The sequence below is a fragment of the Myotis lucifugus genome, unplaced genomic scaffold (genome assembly GCF_000147115.1).
Source record: "Myotis lucifugus unplaced genomic scaffold, Myoluc2.0 scaffold_27, whole genome shotgun sequence".
NCBI lineage: Eukaryota > Metazoa > Chordata > Mammalia > Chiroptera > Vespertilionidae > Myotis > Myotis lucifugus.
Genome location: NW_005871075.1, coordinates 7,353,131 through 7,376,087, shown reverse-complemented (window position 1 = coordinate 7,376,087; position 22,957 = coordinate 7,353,131).

Here is a 22,957-nt window from a genome sequence, read left to right as displayed (position 1 = left end):
CAACCAAGATATGTGCCCTGGGAGTCAAACCCAGGACCCTTCAATCCACAGGCCAACACTCTAATCACTGTGCAAAACTGGCTAGGAGCTATTTACTTAGTTTTTATATTCCATTACACACATACATATAGCACTATTACAATTGTTAAACACAATTGTGCTATGTGCAGTTCTTTTTCCTTTACGTTTACAAAACTACTTAGACTCAAAAGTACAAAGCATAAAGGAAGAGACTGATGAATTATTTTCTTCAAAAGGCAAGAACACCTGTACAACAAAGACGCCGCTAGTTAAGTTTAAAAAGTGAAAAATAGGGATAAAATATTTGCTGTATTTTTTAAGCAGTCAAGTATTACTTTTTTAATATGCACAACAATTTCTAAACCTCCTTCAGGAAAAAACAAACCTCAATAGAACAATGCCAAAAGTCAAATATAACTATATGCTCAAACTTACTATTAAATTTTCAAAAATAAGGAATCAAAAGTTTGGCAATTCCAAATGTTGGTATTCTTGTGAGGAACAAAGGTCTCAACTGCTGATGGGTGTGCAAATTGATAAAACTCTGGAAATTATTTTTCTCAGCGATAGAAATGTTGAATGCCCTGAAACAAAGCCAATCCACTTCTCAAAGTCTATCATGGAATATTCATACACATGCTCAGAAGACATGTAAAAGATCAGTCATTGTTCTTTTTCTTGGAAGAATAAAAATCTGGAAAGAATATAAATGTCTATCTTGGGAAGAAGGTAAAAGTATATTGGTATTTCTGAAATAGGAAATAGTACAGCAATTACAATGAATGACCTAGAGCTACAGGCGTTGGCATGGAGAGATGTCAAAATATAATAACATGGTGGGTAGCTGGTTGGTCAAGATATGTGCAATGCAGCCCTACTTATGGGAAATTTTATATGACGGACACATTTATTTAGAGGCAGAGATAAGTGACAAAAATTGTGGATTTGAGGGTTATATGTTAGAATGTGGTTGCCCTGAGGAATGAAGGAGGGGAATAGAGTTGGTGAGACGAAGGAGAGAACTTCCTAAAAGTTTTGCGCAATTGTTTTTTTTTAAAATATGTTTTTATTGATTTCAGAGAGGAAAGGAGAGAGAGAGAAAGATAGTATCAATGATGAGAGAGAATCATTGATGAGCTGCCTCCTGCATGCCCCACACTGAGGATTGAGTCTGCAATCTGGGCATGTGCCCTGACTGGGTATCGAACTGTGACCTCCCGGTTCATAGATCCATGCTCAAACACTGAGCCATGCCAGCTGGGCTGTAGTTGTTTTTCAATTAACAATAGGAAGAAAGGAGTTCTTACTTTAATAAAAGCAGTTTTAATTGTACAGTAAAGCAGTGTTCTTTTTTTCCACTAGAACAGAGTAAACAGTGAAATCAGAGGCAAAAGCACATTTCGCTGCTAATAAGAAATCTCACAAGGCAAACTAAGGTTATGTCTTTCAACAAGTTGAGCAACACAAGCAGATGAGTAGAGCAGCTGTGGCTGAGGTAGAGAAAAGCAGCTGGCAGATGGGAGAAACAGGAAGACTGAAAAACACCTTCATGAGGGAAAGGGACAAGACAAGGTCTAAGCAGGGCCTTGTAAAAATAGGTAGAGATAGAATATGCTTTCCTTGTTTTGAAAATAGGAAGTTCATTTATTTAGACAATGTCTATCTGTCAATCCCATAACCCCATACCTACTAGTATTTGTTAGAACAGGGCCTTGAACCATCTGGTCCTAATTACTCATGTCTGCTGAACGTTCTTGTTTCTCTTTTGAAGGTGTCACAGGAGTTGAACCGTATACCTAACACTCTTCTTTATTTGCTCCCCATGTCATGGAAACCTCCTTACAGAACCCATTGGTCATGTGATTGTAATAAACACAGTTTTAAGAAGGCAGACGGGAAACCACCGAAAGCCAAAGGATGTTTGTTATTAGTAGGGAGGAGAAGAACAGAATTTCCTCTTCCTCCTCTTTTCCCTCTCAGTCATTGTCATCATTGCCAGTTGCTTCCATTGAAATTCTGAAAAATTAAAAACTGATTTCCGAGGACTTCAAGCATCGCTATGAAAAGTGGAGAGTTCGGATTTAAGGCCAATGGATACTAAATGAAGGTGAAAAATAAATGCAATGAGTCATATACACCCTCCTGGTTGCTTCAAGTTGAAATGGGAACTCATACCTTTCAGCCCATGAAAATAACACTGGCATTAATGATGTCCTTACACCTATGCCATTCATAAATGTCCTTCTGTAATTTTCAGATTATAAAATCTTGTATGGGACTAAAGAACTCAGTGAATTCATAAGAAGTGTTTGCAGTTTATCACATCTGGAGCAAAATCCTGTGGACTTGGGGATTATCTTCATTTGGTTATTGTAGCCAGTTAATCATGCTGTCCTCTTACTTGTTTTCTCATCTCTCCTTTTAAATGGCCTTGGCCAAGACCCCCAAGCCTGCTGAGGATCCCCCTTTTCAATCAGCCTTGGCAGTATAATTCTGATTTACTAGTAGATTGTTTACTCCATTAGAGGTGAGCACACATCAGAGCCATCTACAATCCTAGTGTGTTAACTGAGCATGCTCTCTAGATCAAATTTGCTACTGTAAAATTATCTCTGTGTAATATACCCATACAGCTTAATTGTGGGTAATCTCCATCCACATTTTTTGTCTCGATGATCTCAACCCATATGAATAGCATTGAATCTCATCTATATTCTAATAGGCCCAAAATTTGTATGTATCTCCATCTTAGAATTCTCTCATGAATTCTTGATTTATTATGTCTCCACTCGGATTTGACATCTGAACTTTAATATTTCTGTAACTGAGCTCCTAATATGTCCCCTCAAACTGCTCCACCTTCCCTCTTCCCAATCTTAGGGGACTCCCTATCATTCAAGCAGTTCAGAACAGAAATCTTGGGGTCCTTTTGGACTCCTCTTCCTCACACATCCTACTTCTAACCACCAAGGAAATCTCACCACTCTACCCTTAAAATACAGGATAGGGCAAAGTAGGTTTACAGGTTTAAGTATGTGAAACACAGTTTATTTCTGTATTTTAAAATATATAGTATTTATTGACTTCAGAGAGGAAGGGAAAAGGAGAGAGAAACATCAATGATGAGAGAGAATCACTGATCGGTTGCCTCCTGCACACCTCCCACTGGGGATCTAGCCTACAACCTAGGCATGTTCTCTGACAGGGAACCCAACCATGACCTCCTAGCTCATAGGTTAATGCTCAACCACTGAGCCACACCTGGCTGGGCTATTCTTGTATTTTTATTTATTAATTATTATATTATTTTCCACAATGAATAACTGTAAACCTACTTTTGCCCAACCCTGTATATCTAAAATCTACCACCTCTCATCACCTTCAGGATTGCTAAGCTTGTCCAAGCCATCAGTACCTAAGGCCTGGTTTTCTGCAATTGCTTCCTACCATATCCCAAGCTTCTGCCCTTATATTTACAGTCCATTTAAATACAGCAGTAAGAGGACCTTCTAGTATCTAAGTCTCCCCATCTTATTCAGGGCAAAGCCAAAATCTTGCTCTCATCATGTGGCCTCTCTTTGTTGCTCTTGGTCACCTTCTACCTTTTCCTCTGATGGTTCCACGTTTGTTCCTTCTTGTGACCTTTCCTCTGATTGTTCCCAATTCCTTCCTGGAATCCCGAGTCCACAAATATCTATTGGATTACTCCTTTACTTCCTCTAATTATTTGCTCAAATCTCATCTTCTTAATGAGGTCCACTCTATTTGCCTATTTAATATTACAATTTGCTTCCTGTAGAGAGCGCCTGGGAAGGCACGTGAGCATTTCTTTAATTACTGTCAGCTGAATCCAGTGGCCTTGGCAGAGCCACGTCCTGGAAACGCACCGTGCCAGAGGCAGGCACATTGTCAGCCTGACCCTTAGCTCAGGTGCCAGGGGGTGGGTTTCATTATCTAAGTTCAGCCAGGCGCCAGGAACGGACGTAATTATCCCAGATCAGCCAGGAGTGACGATTGCAAAGAAGCCACAAGAATGAAAAATTACAGCTTGATTTTTAACCATGATTTCACATAATTTCCTTTGTTTTAAACTCTAGCAAAACTTCCTGGAATTATTCTGTATAAAATAAACATGCTGCACCGGCTCTGGGTCACTGTCTCTCTATCAGAGGGCCAGCTGTCCCACCCGGCCCCAGCTTTTCCCCTCTGCCTCTGGGTCTGTCTCTTTCTTTCATTTTCTCAATCCCCAGCCGCCCCTACTCAGGATTCGTGGACCGCTCTCTAGCCGCGCTAGTCGCGGTCCAAGAGAGAAATACTTAGTAGCTTCCTTTCCCTGGTTTATGCCTGTTTTTGTCTCTATCTAAAATACTATATAATCCACTTTTGATTATGTTATTTATTAGCTGTGTCATTTCTCCTAGGATGTAATATTGTTGAGAGAAGTTAACTTTATGTGTTTCATTCGCTGATGTATCTCTAGGTGACTATAACAGAACCTGGCATATGGTAGACATTCAATTACTATTTGATGAATAATTCTCTCTATCTTGGTGCTCCTATTAAAGCAAATATTGCTATACAAATGCCATGGGTCATTCAGCTCTATTATTGTTCAAATAGCCTGCAACCTGTCCCTGTATCTCTCTACCCAAATAGTAGGTGTTTATTAATGGAGAATAATCACAAATGAATGTATGACTAGGTTTAAGCACTGGAAAGAGGTAAGATAGCTAGAGAAGTACTAGTTATTAACTAGCACAGGAAGCTACCTTACCTACCCACACATGTGGATATAATTTGAGAAGTCTTGGGTTGGATCTCTGACCAAAATGATCTCCTTTTCCATTATATAGTTTTAAGTACTATACTTATTACTCTTTTTATTTATATATAAACACATTTATGATGGGTTTATTTTACATGTGCCATGTCATCTAGTGGGAATAAGTAATATATATTTTACTATATATTACTATATAGTACTATATATACGTATACATATATATTTCCCACTCTTTGAGGAAGCTTTAATCTAGTCACGTCATCTAATGAAGGAAGCAAATCAACAGGAGCACCTGTACTATGGCAGGTGCTTTGACACATTATTTACTTTTCAGCACAAACCATGAAGATTTGATTTATTTCACCTATTTTACAAGAGGAGAAGTGAGGTACAGAAAACCTAGCTTGTTAACCTAACAGAGTGCTATGATCTTAAGTCAAACGTCCTGATTCCAACACCAGGACTCCACTGCCATCGTCCCACTCCGTCTCTAATTCTTGTCACACTCCCATTGGAGTGATGTCGCAGTGGAAAGTAATAAATGGTTACTCTGCTCTTTAGTCATCTCATGTCAACCCTACGAACAATAAACCCTTTCATGAATGTTAAATTTGTTAACTTTGGGACTCATTGGCTTCCCACTGTAATTAATAACTCACCCTCTAAGGAAATTCACACTGAAATGAATATTAGCTCACGTATGATTCAAAAACATACCAGAGGATATGATAAAGAGACTATTATGATGTCTAAGATGGAAATGAATTTCTTTCAAATTTCAGGATTCAATTCTAAATAAACACCAGCAAGAAAAAAGAACCAAAGCCAAGTAAAATTTGTGATTAAAACAGAAATGTAGAATGGTAGTTTCAAGGGGAAAAATCAGGCTCTTTTATTATTAACCAATGACACACAGGTTTCCTAGAAATAATTCTTAGATAGCACTCCTCAAAATTTAAGTTATGAGAGGGTCAATGAGAGAACTGATTATCTTATAAGTTTCCAGAAATTTCCTCATTCATATTGGAATGACAATGAATTTCTGTCTCATCCTCTTGGGTGAAGCAAAAATAAAAATAAAAAATAAATTAGATGACCTACCATGCTTGTTGAACTTGAAGACATTTCAAAATACCTATTCAGTACTGTACACTTTGTCTAAACAAATCTTCCATACATTTTCTCTGAGTCCTGCCCACTCTCTTGTAAGGTTTGAATATCTCTTCTGTTCAGTCATTCAAATAATTGTATAACTTCCTTTAAACATTTCCTGTTTTTGCTTTTTAACATTAACATAAACCTAAAATTGGATTAAGATCATTTTTTCTAATTGTTTGAATCATTTGTTGATAGCATAGATACTTTTGAATATTCAGGTTATCCAAGAATTTACCAACATTTACTCACATGATCCTAAAAGATGAACTCAATTAGTTTTTTAAATGAATTTAGAAACATAGTTCTAAACATACTAGGATTGAAGCCATCATTCTTACTGAAAAGCTGATCTGTCAAAAGTTAAACATAAAATTACCATACAACCTAGTAGGAGATACCTGACAGTCGGTATCAAAAACCCAAGAGAAATGAGACATGTTCACACAAAGACGTGCACATAAATATTCATAGTAGCATAATTCATAATCACCAAAAACTGGAAACCTACATGCCCATCAACTGATGGATGGTTATGTAAAATTTGCTATATCTATCATATGATCTCCAATACCTTTTCATTTGACCTTTAGTCTTTTTATATCATATCATTAGTAAATAATTATCATTTTTTCTACTTTTTACCAGTATTTTTACCATTTTGAAACTATATAAGATTGTTGTATTAGCGAACATTTCTGGAATGATGGTTCAAAAAAATGATAGAAGGCGGCCTGGGCTTGTTTCTCCTAGGGCAGTGATGGCGAACCTTTTGAGCTCGGCGTGTCAGCATTTTGAAAAACCCTAACTTAACTCTTGTGCCGTGTCACATATAGAAATTTTTTGATATTTGCAACCTATTAAAACAAAGACTTATATTTTTGATATTTATTTTATATATTTAAATGCCATTTAACAAAGAAAAATCAACCAAAAAAATGAGTTCGCGTGTCACCTCTGACACGCGTGTCATAGGTTCGCCATCACTGTCCTGGGGCTGAAACTGCTCCTCATTTACCAAACCCAGTTTCCTTATCTTCTTCTGTGCAGTCAGACCGTCCTCCTTGATAGTCAAGTGGGACCATACAATTGAATGGGATCTGGGCAGAAGTAATGTACATCACTCCCAAGTCTGTTCCCTAACATCTTCCAAATTATTTTCCTACTCTTTCTTTTTTCCCATCTGAGTCTAAAGGCCAAGAGTACAGATTCCTTAGTGGACTTTGTGGCCAAAGAAAGGAGGAGCCTGAATCTTGAATCAATATTTAGAGGACAACTGCTGGCCAGACTGCCAGACTGACAACTCTCATACCAAATCCCATAAGCAGATTTTATTGGGAATACCACTACAATTTGAGGGCTTCTTGTTTCAATAATGATCTTACCCTGGTTATTACACTTATTTTAATGGGAATGATGATAATCCAAACTCCCTAACAATTTTGGCTGTTATTCTGAAATGGATAGAATTTTCAAAAACATTATCTGACTCCTATTAATAACTTCATAAGTCTAAAATCAATCTAAGATTTATGAAATAACTTCTGAATTATATATTATTATATAATTTTAACTGTCTTTTTTTGGTAATGAATCATATTCATAGGTTATCCAATGTTCTATCACACTGGGTTCCTAGAATAAAATTCTGCTCACCATACTGAACAATTTCATGTTATGTTGCTGAATTCAATTTGCTGAATTTTGTTTCCAATTTTGAGTCTCAATAGGTGATATTGACCTGTTGTTTTTAACTTATCCATTTTTTCTTTCTTTTCCATTATACTTTTTTATGTATTTCTTATAATGTTTTTCAGGGATTTATTAACTTTGTACATATCTGCAGAAAATAATATTTTATGTGGATCCTTTTCAATAGAATATGTATATTTATTGCTTGAAAGTTCGAAAGAATTTCACTTTGAAGTCATCCTGAGTCAGTGTTTTTGCGGCGGTATTTGGTAACGATGTCAGTGTATCCCATGGTCACTTGATATTCAGATATTCTAACTCTGGTCAATTTTAAATATTTTGATTCTTATGAAATTACCCATTTTTTAATGAATATATTTATCAATTCTATCTTTGTCTTTAAAATTTGAACTTATGAATCAAACTTTTGATATAAAATCAAAACAATTCCACTGCCAAGTCTCAATGACATGCACAACATCATTATAAACAGCATATTCTTTGTCCTAAATGAGACCATCAGAAATAGGATTCATTTGGACAGTCCTCATAGCAAGCTGACTTCTACTCTCCAAGGTGAGGCAATTAATAAATACAACTTGGAACTATTGCTAATCAGTGTTGGAGCAGAAAATAGCTAGAATTACCCTCACATGGATATGATAGAATTGGTGTCAACAGAACAGTACCAACTCTGAAAGTCAAAGACTCATCAGCTCAGTAGATTGATGCTCAATAATTACTTACAGAATAAATGAGTGAGTGGGAGCCCAAATCACTACTGTCTATAATCTCTTGGATATTTCTGCCTGCTGGTTGGAAATTGGAAAAGAAAGTAGTTTCCATTTTTAAACTTCAATATATTAAAAAATGACAACACATGGTTCTTATAGAATATGTAGGTTCTCTAGGAGTAGATTAGCTCAAATGGAAAGAGTCCACTCTTTAATTCTGCTCCAAACCTAGGATTTGTTAAACAAGAGTCTATTTGCTTAACTTTTATCAAATTATCAAATATGGTCTACATCTATTTACTATTTTATCATAAAATACAGCTTTTTTTTAACATATCTCTATTCTAATAAAAATGCCATATTAAAAGAAATTGGGAACAGTCCATTGGCCTGGGGGGCGGGGAGGAGGGGTGGATTCCCTAAAAAAATTCCCTAGATATCTTTTTATACAATTTGGAAAACTAAAATCTCATTTAAACCTAGTTTGGATAATTAAGTGATTAGAGATCTTGACATGAAGATGGAAGCACAAGTGTCCCTAGCTTTCTAGCAATACAGGCTTTTCATTCACCACCATTCCACCATTGAACACCCATTAGCTAAGCAGATGGTGACAATTTAAGGAAGGAAATATAATGTTTGTAGCACAAGAAATCTGTTGTCTCAACTTCTTTTGCCAAGGACATGCCTTCGTAATACTTCTAACACGGGTACCGATTCTGATGGGCGTCACAGTGCTGAAAGATAGTGGTTCCCTGGGCGCTGTTGATTCATGGCGTGTCCCCATTTCAACTCTTATTACTGTCCCTTAGCCTAGAAGGAGCAAGTGTGCCTTTTATTGATAAAATAGAGTGCTCCAAGACTGACTTTCTTTCTACCGACTGAGTAAAGGCAAGGCCACCTGCTGTGGTTATGTAGGGGAGGCAATTCTCAACCTAACAGGTCAAAGTGTTCTTGAACCTTTCTTCACAAAGACACAATGAGAGGGGAGGGCTGAATATGCCACCAATATATGTAAGTTAATGCCCAATTTTCATACATGGTTCAGCAATGGCAAGGTAGAACTTGGGTCCTGTCTGCCTGAAAATATTCATCATATGTCCTGCTGTCAGTTTCTTACTTCATCTGTCAGAAAGATAAAGCTTTACTCCAGTGACTGCCTGTAATTTGTGGGTCTGATTCTACATTTCAAATCTCTTAACTTATCCCTAAATGCACAGGTTGTCAAAACAATCCCCTAAAGTGATGATTAATTTAGAAAAAGGCCACATGTGAATTTTGGAAATATGTGTTCTTTGAAGAGCAATGATGAGACAATTATGCATGAGAGCATATGGTTGAAGTTGTGGGAGCTTGTCCAGTGCATAAGAGATACTGCAATCTGTATTTATACTAATGAATGAACAGGAAATCTTATACATTCTTTGTTTGTATTCAGTGATAGGTAACTATATCAAAGTGCAGAATTGGTTAGTTTACTTGAAAATGAAAAGTATGTAACAACTTTCTTGAGGTTAGTGATGTAGAGAGAGTTCTAAAAATCATATTTTGTTGTTGTTTTAGAAGGGAGTGCTTCCTTACTTTCTGGAAAAACAAATGCTCCAAGTTTATTTTTCATGTGCTGTGTCCCAGCCTTTGTATGACATTTCTCCAAGAAGCCCTGATTCTTCACATTGGATTATGTTACTTAGAAAACAAGATCTATAATTTAGTACATTTTAAAATAAACATTATATTTAAGAATAGTTTGAGATTTAAAAGTAAAATTATAAATGTGGCACTGAGTCACCATATATCTCATACCTATTTTCTCATATTTTTAGCATTTCATATTAATTCTAGAGGCCCGGTGCATAGATTTGTGCACCGGTGGGGTCCCTCAGCCTGGCCTGCGGGAATCAGGCCAAAACCAGTTCTCTGACATCCCCCGAGGGGTCCTGGATTGTGAGAGGGCGGTTCTCAGGTGACACAGCCCGGAACTGGGCCCCTTCCTCTCTGGTTCCGGGTGTGTCATCCCAGAACTGCCACTGTCAAGTGACCGCAGCTTGGCAGCTCCTGCATTAAGTGTCTACCCCCTGGTGGTCAGTGCACATCATAGCTACTGGCTGGTCAGCTGGGCGCTTAGGCTTTTATATATATAGATGGTGGTCAGTGCACATCATAGCTACTGGTCAGAGTGTCGGCTCCCTGGTGGTCAGTGCGCATCATAGCTACTGGCTGGTCAGCTGGGCGCTTAGGCTTTTATATATATAGATGGTGGTCAGTGCACATCATAGCTACTGGTCAGAGTGTCGGCTCCCTGGTGGTCAGTGCGCATCATAGCTACTGGCCGGTCGGCCGGGCGCTTAGGCTTTTATATATATAGATGACATATTTGTTATACTCAGTAAACAAACATTGATACATCATAATAAACTAAAACCTATGTTTGATTCCAATTTTCTGACTTGGCCCTCTTCTGTTCTGAAATCCCATTTGGGATACCATATTGCATTCACAACATGTCTTCTTAGACTATGACCTTTTCTCAGACTTTCCTTGTTTTTTGTGACCTTGACAGTTTTAAAGCATATTGGTCCAGTCTTTTGTAGAATGTCCTTATTTAAGATCTGTCTGATGCTTTTATTATGATTAGACAAGGGTTATCTAATTTGGGGAGGAAGACCACAGAGGGAAAGTTCCATTTTTATCGTATCTATCAAAGCACATACTCTCAACATGATTTATTGATATTGATGTTGACCTTGACCTTGTGAAGTTACTCTGTTTATGCTCCTTCCCACACCAGACACTGTGGAAGATAACCACTATGCTCAAGTTCACACTGAAGGAGTGGGGAGTTCTGTTCCCCTTGGTGAAGGCAGATTATCTACACAAATTATTCGGAATTCTTCTGCACAAGAGAGCTGTCTATTGGCCCCCATTCATTTATTTACTCAAACAATTCTATCAGTATAGACTCAAGGATACTTATTTTATATGTTGAGTTATATCCAGATCTATTGCATTTTCTTGCTCAAATTATTCTATATTTGGACAAAAAACAATTTCACTCAACATATACATACAGAGTTTAAAAATAAGCCCTCTAAAATGAGCTATTCTCATACTAATTAGCTGCTATATTATTGTGTCTTTCTATAAGTCAGGCGCTGTAGTTAACACTTTAAACATAGTGTTATATCTAAAAACACTACAGGGCACCTTAGAGATGAGTAAGGTTCTGTCACGTGACCCCCATTCCCTAATCATTTGCTCACCTCTAATATTCTATGTACATGTTCAGGTTCACCCAGCTATGTGAGACATGTTCCAAAACAAGGTGTGAAAAGGGAAAAAAATCATTAGCTTCTATAGATTTCTTTGTATGAAACCAAACTGATAGCCAGGGAATTTCACATCAATTATTTTTTTTTTGGTAATATTGTCAGTTTTTTAGTTCTGAAGTTAATAACTAAAACTTTAAGCTAATGTGTCATGATTATATTGACTATAGGCCCTTTAAATTAAACATAACGGGGTTAAAAATTAATTTAAAAGTGGAAAAGAAATTTGATATAATTTAGCTGTTCTCTACTTCAATTTGCAGGGCTGTCCACCACATTAGAGAAGATTTCCGGATCATGTATATCATTCAAATATACAAGATCTGAAATAAACACTTTCATCTGGGTGAAAAAATCCCTTTATAAGTAGATGAACCAGAACCTTTTATTTTGATAAAAGTACAGAATACTTTTGCACAGTTTTAGTGTTCACTGCGTTTTCTCAAAATGCAGCTACTGTATACAATGAGGGGAGATTTTGGTCTGAACTTAATGAAGAGTTGTTTATCCTTTTTATTTTTATTTTTTATTTTATTTTATTTTTTAAATATATTTTATTGATTTTTTACAGAGAGGAAGGGAGAGAGATAGAGAGTTAGAAACATCGATGAGAGAGAAACATCGATCAGCTGCCTCCTGCACATCTCCTACGGGGGATGTGCCCGCAACCCAGGTACATGCCCTTGACCGGAATCGAACCTGGGACCTTTCAGTCCGCAGGCCGATGCTCTATCCACTGAGCCAAACCGGTTTCGGCAATGTTTATCCTTTTTAAAACCATTTTGTGTGTGTGTGTGTGTAAATTGATAGCTTGTTCTTTTCTTTGTTGATTAGTATCCCACATCATTTAATTTCAACTTGAAAATTTAATGACAAAACTAAATATGGCATCCTCACTGTAACAGTAAGAATAAAAGGAAAGTAATTCATAATAAAATTGCATTACCTATCTGTCTGTCTATCTATGTATCTATCTATAGGAAGAAGGCCACTAACTATAAGTTTCTTAACCCACGTTTAAAAGGCTAATTAACATGCAGATATAGTAAATGTAGCTCATTAAAGAAATCCTTGTAGTAACACCTACGGAGAGAGACATATTTGGTTTAGAGAAGTACTTTGAGAGCCCACTTTGAATAAGGACATTCATGGCTGCCTAGCATCCCTGGCCACTGGCCACCCAGGCCAGGAGCACCTTCCCCACCTCCAAATAAACCATGAAACCCCCAAACTCTACACATTTCAAGAATGGTCCTCTAGAGGGCGCCATCCACCTCGTGACTTCAGAGCCAAGTTGAAGACCTCAAAGGGGTTTTTACAAAACAAGAAATCACTTTCTTACAAGTTCTTTGTTCTGCTGATTCTGGGATGGTTGCTTTGCTTGCCTTCCCCCAGGTCTGGTCTCCTGCCATGTAGCACGGGCTTTCTCTTACTGGTCTCCCAGTTCCCTGTTTCACAGCCCACAGAGCACTTCGATGGGTGCTCCTTTCCAACTAAATTCTCAGGGCCACCGTTTTTCTTCCCGAAAGGAGCCTCTCCAGGTACTTTCCTGAATGACTCTTCATCTCTATACCAGGTGGTAAAGTCATAATTTCTCTTTTTTCCTACATTTCATATTTATTAGACTGTTAAATAACTATTAGAGACTCTAAGGACCATTTACAGCCTTGATTCTCTGGGGGGGAATTTTTACAAATCCCAAATCAATGGCTTACAAATTGACTTCAGACGTGATCCATTCATAAATAAATGACTCTCAGTAATGACCAAGAGTCAAACAAGACAGAAAAAAAAAGTTTATTTTCATAGTTTGTTCCAAAGTGCTGGGCTTGCTTTCCTTTGATTTCAAACTGGTTCTGTCACGTGATCCCCATTCCCTAATTGGCCCTGCTGAGCAACAGTCAAAATTAAATAAATATGACCTCAAGAGAAAAGCGAGTCTTGGTAATAGCTTCTCTCGGACCTCTTTATAAAGGAGCCAAAAAGCATATTTCTGCTTCAGTGGCTTCCTCTCTCATCCACCCCAAGATGGTGCTTACCAGACATCTCGAATTTATTCTGAATCAACATTATGTGCAAGAGTAGTGGTCAGGGAATACTTCATGTGTTCTCAGGGTAAAAAATTGTCCTTGGTTACCAAAGGCAGAAAACAAAGCAAAAACCTACCTGTCACTCTAAGAGATCCTATTTTAAAGCACCCTTAAAAGGCTCAGTTTAGGGGCTCGTCTAATTAATTGTAATCTATTTTAAATAGTTTATCATAATATTCGTTTCTTTGAGTGACTCAAACTACTCTAAACCAAATGCCACATATCCAATATTTTGTTTGAAATATATTGATTTACCAGAAGAGGGAGCAATCTATCTAGTCTCTAAACACTTGATCAGTCTGCCTTCCTCTAATTTGTATAAATATAAAACCATTGAATACTAGCTACTGTTTTATGTGAACGTGTTTTGGCCCTTTAAAATTTATTGTTTTTAAATAAAAGGTAAGAAAAATTAAAGTTTCTAAATTGTATTAAGAAACTGCAATACATTTTGAGGAACAAATCACTTTTTAATTGCCTCCCTTTCCTGAAGAAATTGAGTGAGCTATTGATACGGTTTTAACTGTTAGGATGAAACCATAGAAAAGAGAGAATGTCAAAGGTACTTTAATTGCTACTCATTTCTTTTTTTCATTGCGCTGATTCCATTTGTACCACATAACCGCTATCAGACTAAGCGATGTTTTCCATTTACTTCTTGTTTTTACGATACCTTAATAAATATAACCGGTGGAAATGGATTAATAGTGTATATAAAATTATTTTGAACTAGTCACTTAAAGATTGCAAGAAAGGGATAATATCAGGTATAAATATTCCTTACTTCTTGTCACTTTCCATCGCCAATTACAACATTCAACATATTGTCTCAGAAGACCTTGTTGAAAAATGTGTCCATGGGTATTTTTCAACTTAAAATGATGAGGAAAATGTTTATTTTAGCCAGGTGTGTCTTATGACTAGATAAGATGCTTTGGGGATTAATTTCCTCTGCATTTGTTCTTAAAATAATGAATTACCTGACTGTATGAAGTATTAAAATTCTAGGAAGTATATGAAACATAGAATCATGAATATACCGGGGAACATGCAAAGCACCTGCTTTATTTACATACAGATGGGTGTAGGGAGCGGCTATAGGGTTCAGCCTCCGACTGACCTGTTGGCAAAGCCACAAACAAGTCCCAGCTTAGAGGGCACAGCCCTCTTAGCATAATTAGGCTTGACCTTATGAGGCTCCCTAGAGCTTATCTGGGAAGCTAATGGGCTGAGGGAGATGCAGCAAGTGCTGCCAAAACAAGTGAAACTCACAAGAACATTGTAACTATGGTGACCACTACCTGTTTACCTCTGGCTATAAAATGAAGGCTCAGCTTGCCCTGTGGATCTCTCTCTGTGGCCTCAGCCAGGCACAGGAAGATCCTCCTAGACCCAGCTTATTCTCTTTGTCTGTCTTTTCTGCATCCTTCGCTGCCTCCCCTTCCGGCTCACCGAACCCTTGGCTGAGCTGGCCTGGCACAGACGGGTTGTTCCAAATGCTACGGAGAGGGAAGGTCAGTATTGGTGACTGTCTCATAGACAAACTCATCCCTGAGGCCCCTGAAGCAGGAAGAATGAACCTGCCCTTCAGAGCTGTTCCCTGCTTCCTCTGCCCCTGAGACCCAAGAGTGTTGCCATGTTTCTCAATCTGTCCTCAGTGTCTCTTTTGGGCAAAGAGGCACTCCTCCGCTCCTTCAGCCTGGGAGAGAGCCTTGGGCAGCGTGGACACGATCCAAGGGTGTTACTGGAATGAGGGCTCCCCAGGCCAGGTTAGTGTGAGCATGGCTGTGGTTTGGTTTGCAGAGTTGTTGTGTGTGTGTGTTTTTCTTTAGTTGCCTTGTGAGGCTGTCCCCATTTGACCCTCCCGTTGCCTTTTGCTCCTGGCCTCCATGGGAGGGAAAGAGAGGGCCGATGTCACATGGAGCCTTCTTTTCCTCGATGCCAGCTATACCCTCTGGTTTTAACGGCAGGTATGTTCTGTCATTCTCCACGCTGACCTAGGCGGGGAGTCATGCTTCCGACCGCCAGGGTTCCATGGAGCACACGGAAAGGAAAGACGTGTTGATGCAAACAGCGCCTGTCAGACCGCTCTGGCCTCAGACGGGGAAGCGTCCCCCGGCCTAATCCATTAGCGGGGAGGAACAGAATTCTCTCCAGAGGTAATAAAAGCCATTTCTGTCAGGCTCAGTTCCTTTAAACATCAATGAAATGGCATTTGGATGCTAATTTCTTTCGCAGTGGAAGAGCATGCGCTTTGGCAGGCAGCTCATGTTCTTTTCTCCAATTTCCACTGGAGAGGAGACTTGAAATGCTGGCCAGTTTTCAGGGAGGCTTGACAACTCCCCTCCCTTCCCCACCTTTTATCACCAACTTCCTCACTGTGCACTCCCTTGGCATAGCTCCCAGGGTGGGAACAAACTGAACCGAGGCAGACTGAGCCTGGGGCTGGAGAAGATCAAGCTCTAGGCTCCCTCCCCCTGCATGGCCCTTCAGGCACTCAGGAGAGGCACTAGCGGTTTTTTGTGTGCAAATTGCAAAGTATTGTATTGTGATGACAAGTAGTTAAGAGCTCTTCTCCTTCACGCTTTGCCTTTTGCAGGGAGATGTTGATGCAGCCCCAGGGTTGTTAAGTAAATAGGAGTTGAATTGAGCAGTTATCTAGTTTTGAATAGATGGGATGTTATTTATATAGTTCACAATCTCTCCTAGGTATAGGTAAGTGATTGCTGGCTGTCTGCCTTGGAAATGTCTTCTTTTATCAACTATGCTGGTGGGAAGACTAACTCTCTCTCTATGATCTTTTTAAATTATTTTTGTTATTATTTTTTTTAATTTTGTTTTGTTGCTTAAAGTATTACAAAGAGTATTACATATGTCTCCTTTTTTTCCCCTTGACATTCCCCCGGCCTCCCCTACCCCCCAGTGTCTTGTGTCCATTGGTTATGTTTATATGAATGCATACAAGTCCTTCGGTTGATCTTGATCTCTTTAGGAAATGACAAAATTCTGTTGTCTTAGGATGAGGCAATCAAAGACTATTCATCCAAACACTAGAAGATGAAGTATTAGAGAAGTGTTACCCGTTGACATGTAAAATGCATCATTCTGTTTCCAGCTATATTAGTGGTGTTTGTTAGCTCTTTTAAACTTGCATTTTGTGGTGATTCCTAATTTATTTTCACATTTTTAATCTACTCACCATTGAATTACTTTTGTTTCATTGTTCTCAAAGAAGGTCCTGAGGCTTGTCTAAGCTGAGAGATTTTTTCAACAAAAGCTGAGTCTGAGTGGACTCCTGACCATACCTGGTGACCGGCTGCGTCCTGCCAGGACTTGGGCACCGTGTACTGTGCACCTTATCACACCTGGCAGTTTTCTCCTGTCTGCAACTTCACGCACTTCCCAAGGTTCCTGCATTCTCTCCAATAGTGACCAGGCAAGGAAACGAGTGTATGATGCAATATTTTCCCATCCCGTTTTTTCCTCCCTCCCTGGGACCCTAATAGTGTCCCAGCAAGACCTCTTAGCCACGTGTTTCTACATTCTTTCCATTAAAATGACTTTCACCAAACCCACAAATGTCAGCCGGGGATCCTTGACTCCTCTGTAGGGTGATGTATTCTTATGGGACTTGGATACAGAGAGCTGCCAGTTCTGCTTACTTCTAGGTTCCTGTATGCTAGGTCAACATCACCACCAACACGTATTTATTGAATGCTCACTGTGTTCAAATACTGAACTAGACGATGGAATTTGGGGATCACTAATTCCTAATAAGAAATGTGTTCTTTTTCTTTGCATTGATAACGTACATTATCAAACCTTTGCAGCAGCTGTGATTGGAGTTCTTTTAGAGATGATGAGCGAGCTAAGGCTCCAAGAGAGCTCAGAGAGCTTGTGTGACTTTTCCAAGTTCATGCTGCTCATAAATGGCTTGTCTCCTCTCTGGACTCCCTGCCACAGCCTCCCTCTGTGCCCCAGAGGCTGCCCACCAGGGTGTCCCCTGACTCCGTGTTAGTCATGGCTGGTGAAGGGCTTGTCAGAAAAGTTTCTTGGAGCATCTCAGACCTGGGTTCCAATTCTGATTCCCTCAATTGCTATCTTTGAGCGAATCACTTAACATCTGCCAGTTTCTGTTTCATTGTTATGTGTAAATAATTATCTTAACTTGCTATAAGCATTTATGGAGATACTAAGAGCATGAGTTCTGGGATGAGATTGCTAATGACAGAGTTGAGGAGGCGGCAGAATGCACACATAATCTAAAATTATCATCTTGGGTCAGATCTCTCTCAATTTAAAAGGTGACAGATGTAGACAAAACTTCTTTGGAATTGTCTTATCTAATTACATTCCTCTGTCATCCTTATTCAAGGCAACCTCTACTCTAAGCTGGTGAATATTTCTATGCATGCTGTATAACTTATTTACCCATATTTAAATTTGTATCAGTAATGCTGTGTACTTAGCAGAGTTTCTGGCATATAGTAAGTCCCAATAATGTTAGTGTAAGAGTCTCTCTTTTTCTGCACCCTACTCAAATGTTAATATAGCCAATATGATGAATTTTAAACAGTATTTATCATTTTAATTTGCATATTCCTCATTATTAATGAGGTAATGCATTCCATAAGTTTATTAAGCACTCAATTTTCTTCTTCTGTTCTTTGATCATTTTCCATGTGTTTGTGTGTGTGTGTGTGTGTGTTTCTTAATAGTTTTTGAGGTTCTTTGCTTATTCTGAATAGAAATCTGTAACTTAAAAAGTTACAAATACCTTCTTTTAATCTTTTAATCTCTGATTTGTCTTTTAATTTTTTAAATGGTTCTTTTACCATACCAAAGCTATTACTTTTTATCATAGCTAAGTATATCAAGTTTTCTTTTGGATATTGTAGTTTTTCTACCTTGTTGGATAAATTCTTTCCTTAAAATTGGTATTAAAAAGATATTCTTCCCTAGCTGGTTTGGCTCAGTGGATAGAGTGTCGGCCTGTGGACTCAAGGATTCCGGGTTCGATTCCCATAAAGGGCACATGCCCGGGTTGCAGGCTTGATCCCTGGTGGGGGGTGTGCAGGAGACAGCCAATCAATGATTCTCTCTCATCATTGATGTTTCTGGCTCTCTCTCCCTCTCCCTTCCTCTCTGAAATCAATATAAATATATTTTTAAAAAGAAGATATTCCACCTTTATATATTCTACAAATTTCAAGTTCCCCCTGATAAATGCCTTTAATACAACTGGTATTGTCTTTGTTTGTGATGTGAAATAGGTATACAAATTCATTCTTCCATTATGAAAGCAATTTTTTCACAGCAAGATTTATTGAATGATCTAGTCCCATTTCTTTCTATATAATGCCACACTTGTTATATACCATATTTCCAAATGTGTGGGCTTATTATGTTCTGACCCAGTGGTCAAATGATCAGTTCCTATACTAGCAAGCCTTTTTAATGATAGGTAGAGAAAACTTTGCTAATAGAATATAACTAACAAGAAGCTCTGTGGCCAAGCACATGCACAGCACTAACTATTTCTCCTTCAGGTTACATTTCAAGATCTTTAGCAAGCATACTTCTATTATGCAGACATCATGGTGGGGTGCTATCTACAAAAAATGGCACCCTGTCAACTCACTGCTGCCTTCTTGACTTGCTGACCATTGCAGTGGGTCTTCACATCCTTTAAAAAGACCCACGAGCCCTGCTGAGTGTCCACATACTGAACGTGGTGTTCATTGACAGGTGTGATCCCTGGACAAAAGATGAACTCGGAGAGACGGCATCATAGAAAATCTGCTGTCAGTGTTCCTTATGAAAACACATTCCACCACGTTTTGTCAGCCTTGGTGTTCCCACTTGTGGGAGTAGGCATTGCTCTTCCTAATACCTCATTGTTTTGTAAGTGTCTTGAGTAGGAGAGAAGGGTGCCTTCAAGTTCCCTTCTTTGGTCATGAGTACAATCATTTCCTACATTTTCCAAAATCCAAAAATTCTAAAATCTTATGAAGCTACTGCTTGAATCATTCTATTTATCAAGATTTTCCTTGGGAGAATTGGTGGCTGTGTAGATGAACTTTATTCTGATTTGTGCTCCGAAGTTAGAAAGAATACAACTTTACTATATGGAAGGAACTGAAATCCTTATTCATTTATGAAACTTTCACACACACACACACACACACACACACACACACTAATAAGATTCAATAAAAACAATTAAAATATATCTGAAAACATTGCTAGATAGAGTACTGGAGTGAACCCATTGGCTCTCATTTTACAGACAGACAGTTGACCCATTAACTTCACCAAAAACCTTTCCCCATTGGTGTTTTTCTCCCTCCCCGTATACTATGAGCACCTGTGGCAGGTGAAGTGTCTGGTGCTGATGGTAGTCAAAGGCCATCACTCTGTCAAGGCTTGCCCAGAACCTCATCTGATGCAGCCTCAAGGACCAATACTCAGGTTTCATCCAAAGTAATGGCATAATTTCACTAGAAGCTCAATCAGGTGGCAGCTTGCCTTGACTAGAGTCCTAAGCATTCAACTTTTAGACAGAATACATACAAAGTTCCCTGGTTGGGTTTATTTGTAAGCTATTCTCTGTAGAAAAGCAACACCTTGGCTATAGAAAATGAAACTGAGTATAGAGAATGTCCCTATGTGCTGATTCTTGTTCTCTGTAGGTGTTTTCATAGGGTTGATTACTAAAGGAAAGCAACCAAAGTCATGTAGACTCATGAATCATTAAGTCGTAATTATGGAGTATTCATGAAATGCCAAGACAGAGCCACCTCTGTGTAAGATTATATTCTCCCTTAGACAGCCCCGTAGTAAAGTGACGCCAGGCTTATGCCACAAACTGAAGATCAATAGCAGAGTGTATTTTACTAAATTAAATGTCTAAAAAAATAACTCCCCAAAAAAGTTTCTTAATCAAATGCATGTTTAAGATCTAAACATGTTAATATTAAAAGTAAAATGAAATGTTACAAGGGTAAAAAAGAAATAGCAGATAGAACAGTAAGAGGGGAAATGCTGAAAGAAAGAGGACACTGTATAACTTGGAATCCTTTTCTCTTCATGTTTGCATTCCTTTAATTCTATTCCTACCCCTTGGTTTAACAAAGCAAGCCAAGGGCAGACTTTAATCAAAGTGTGAGGGGCCAAAAGTAGAACTGGAAATCTGGTCTGATAAGGGCAATTTGCCCTGGCCGGTTTGGCTCAGTGGATAGAGCGTCGGCCTGTGGACTGAAGGGTCCTGGGTTGATTCTGACCAAAGGCATATGCCCAGGTTGCAGGCTTGATCCCCAGTAGGGGGCATGCAGGAGGCAGCCAAGCAATGGTTCTATGTCAGCCCTTCCCCATGGACCTATGTATCAAGGAATACGTCTAAAATCTCTGTTAATTCCTGGGCTTATTTTCAGGAGAATAGCTAGAGGTAAGATACAGCAAATGTGAAGATCTTAAACATTCTTCACAAACTCAGGAGGCAGCTGATAGATGTTTCTCTCTCATTGATGTTTCTGACTCTCTATCCCTCTCCCTTCCTCTGTAAAAAAAAATCAATAAAATATATTTTAAAAAATAAAGGTAAAAGTATTTATCCGTCTTTTGCTGTTTCTATCTCTCTGTCCCTCTTCCTTCCACCCTGAAATCAATAAAAATATATGAAAAAAAAAAGATAAGGGCAATTTATTCAACATTTGGGAGCTTCATGTTGTTCATAGATAGTCTGTGAGCCGAATTGTTACTAACAGATAAGCTATAAATTTCAAACAGAAATTGAATCCGTCTTCTGGGATTTGCAGAAGTAATGGTTTTCCTTACATATTCTTTTCCAGATGTTCTTTTTATAACTACAGGCCATCTTAATTTTCAAATATTCCAAATGTATAATTAAAGTTACAGTTTCACCTCAAATTTAAAGTATTAAATCTTGAATAAACTTGGATAGACTGCTGCCTTGGCAAAACTTGTCTTGAATTCCTCCGATTCCTCTTTCAGCCATCCTGTCTGCCATCTGGACAGAGCCATTCTTCACATCTCAAAACATACACACCTACTTCTTCCTCCCTGGCACAGCCTGACCCTACTTTCAGAACACAAGTGCTCTTATATAATACTGTCCAGGGCAGAGAGCCTTTGTACTTCATTTTCCCGTTTCCAATATCAAGAAATATGTCTCCCCTTGGATTTGAGCCTATACGCTTCCTGTTGTTCATGTCTTCAGTCAAGTGAATATACTTTTTTGCACCATCAGACCCTTCCAAACTCAAGAATCCTGCTCAGGATGGAACCAGTCTTTCAAGGCTGTTTTTCCATCATGTAGAAAACCATAATATTTAAAAACATATAATAATATTATTTCTTAAAATAGATCATTATCCTGGGATTGGCTAGAACAACTTTACCTACCAATTTTTTTAAAAGCAAGAAATTCTTTAGAGATGTGATGCAATTATTCAAAAGAGGAGCAATCTCTAATTCTAGGTAATTGTGGAGTGTCGTGATAGGATCTTTCATCCTATTATTCTAGTTGGTTAGAGCACGTACACACCATTGCTATTCATATTGATTTTGTTATGCTAGATCAATCAGCAGTTGGCCAAGGCTCACTAAAAAAAAAAAAAAAAAAAAGTTTTCATGTGTTAAAAGTATTCAGCCATGAGTGAGTTTTAGAAACTTTGAAACAAAATGCTTGTCACATATGTTTTCTGTTCATCTGCTACTTTTTCAAAAAAAATGTATTTTTATTGAAGGGAAAGGAGAGAGAGAGATAGAAACACCAATGATGAGAATCATTGATCGGCTGCCTCCCGCACACTCCCCACTGGGGATCGAGTCCGAAACCGGGGCATGTGCCATTGAGTAGAATCGAACCTGGGACCCCTCAGTCCTCGGGCCAACGCTCTATCCACTGAGCCAAACCAGCCAGGGCCATCTGCTACTTCTTATCTCTTGTTCTCTACTTCCAATTTTCAAAAGATTATTTACTTGTACATTAAAAAAAAAGAAAAAAAAAGGAGTAGTGGGGTTTAAGCAGGAGTGGTGGCAGGGAGAGGGGTGTCATGGTATGCTCCTTAGCCTTGAGGAAAAGATGCATCATCAGATTCTGTGCCGGTCACTTAATCTTTCTGAACCTCAATA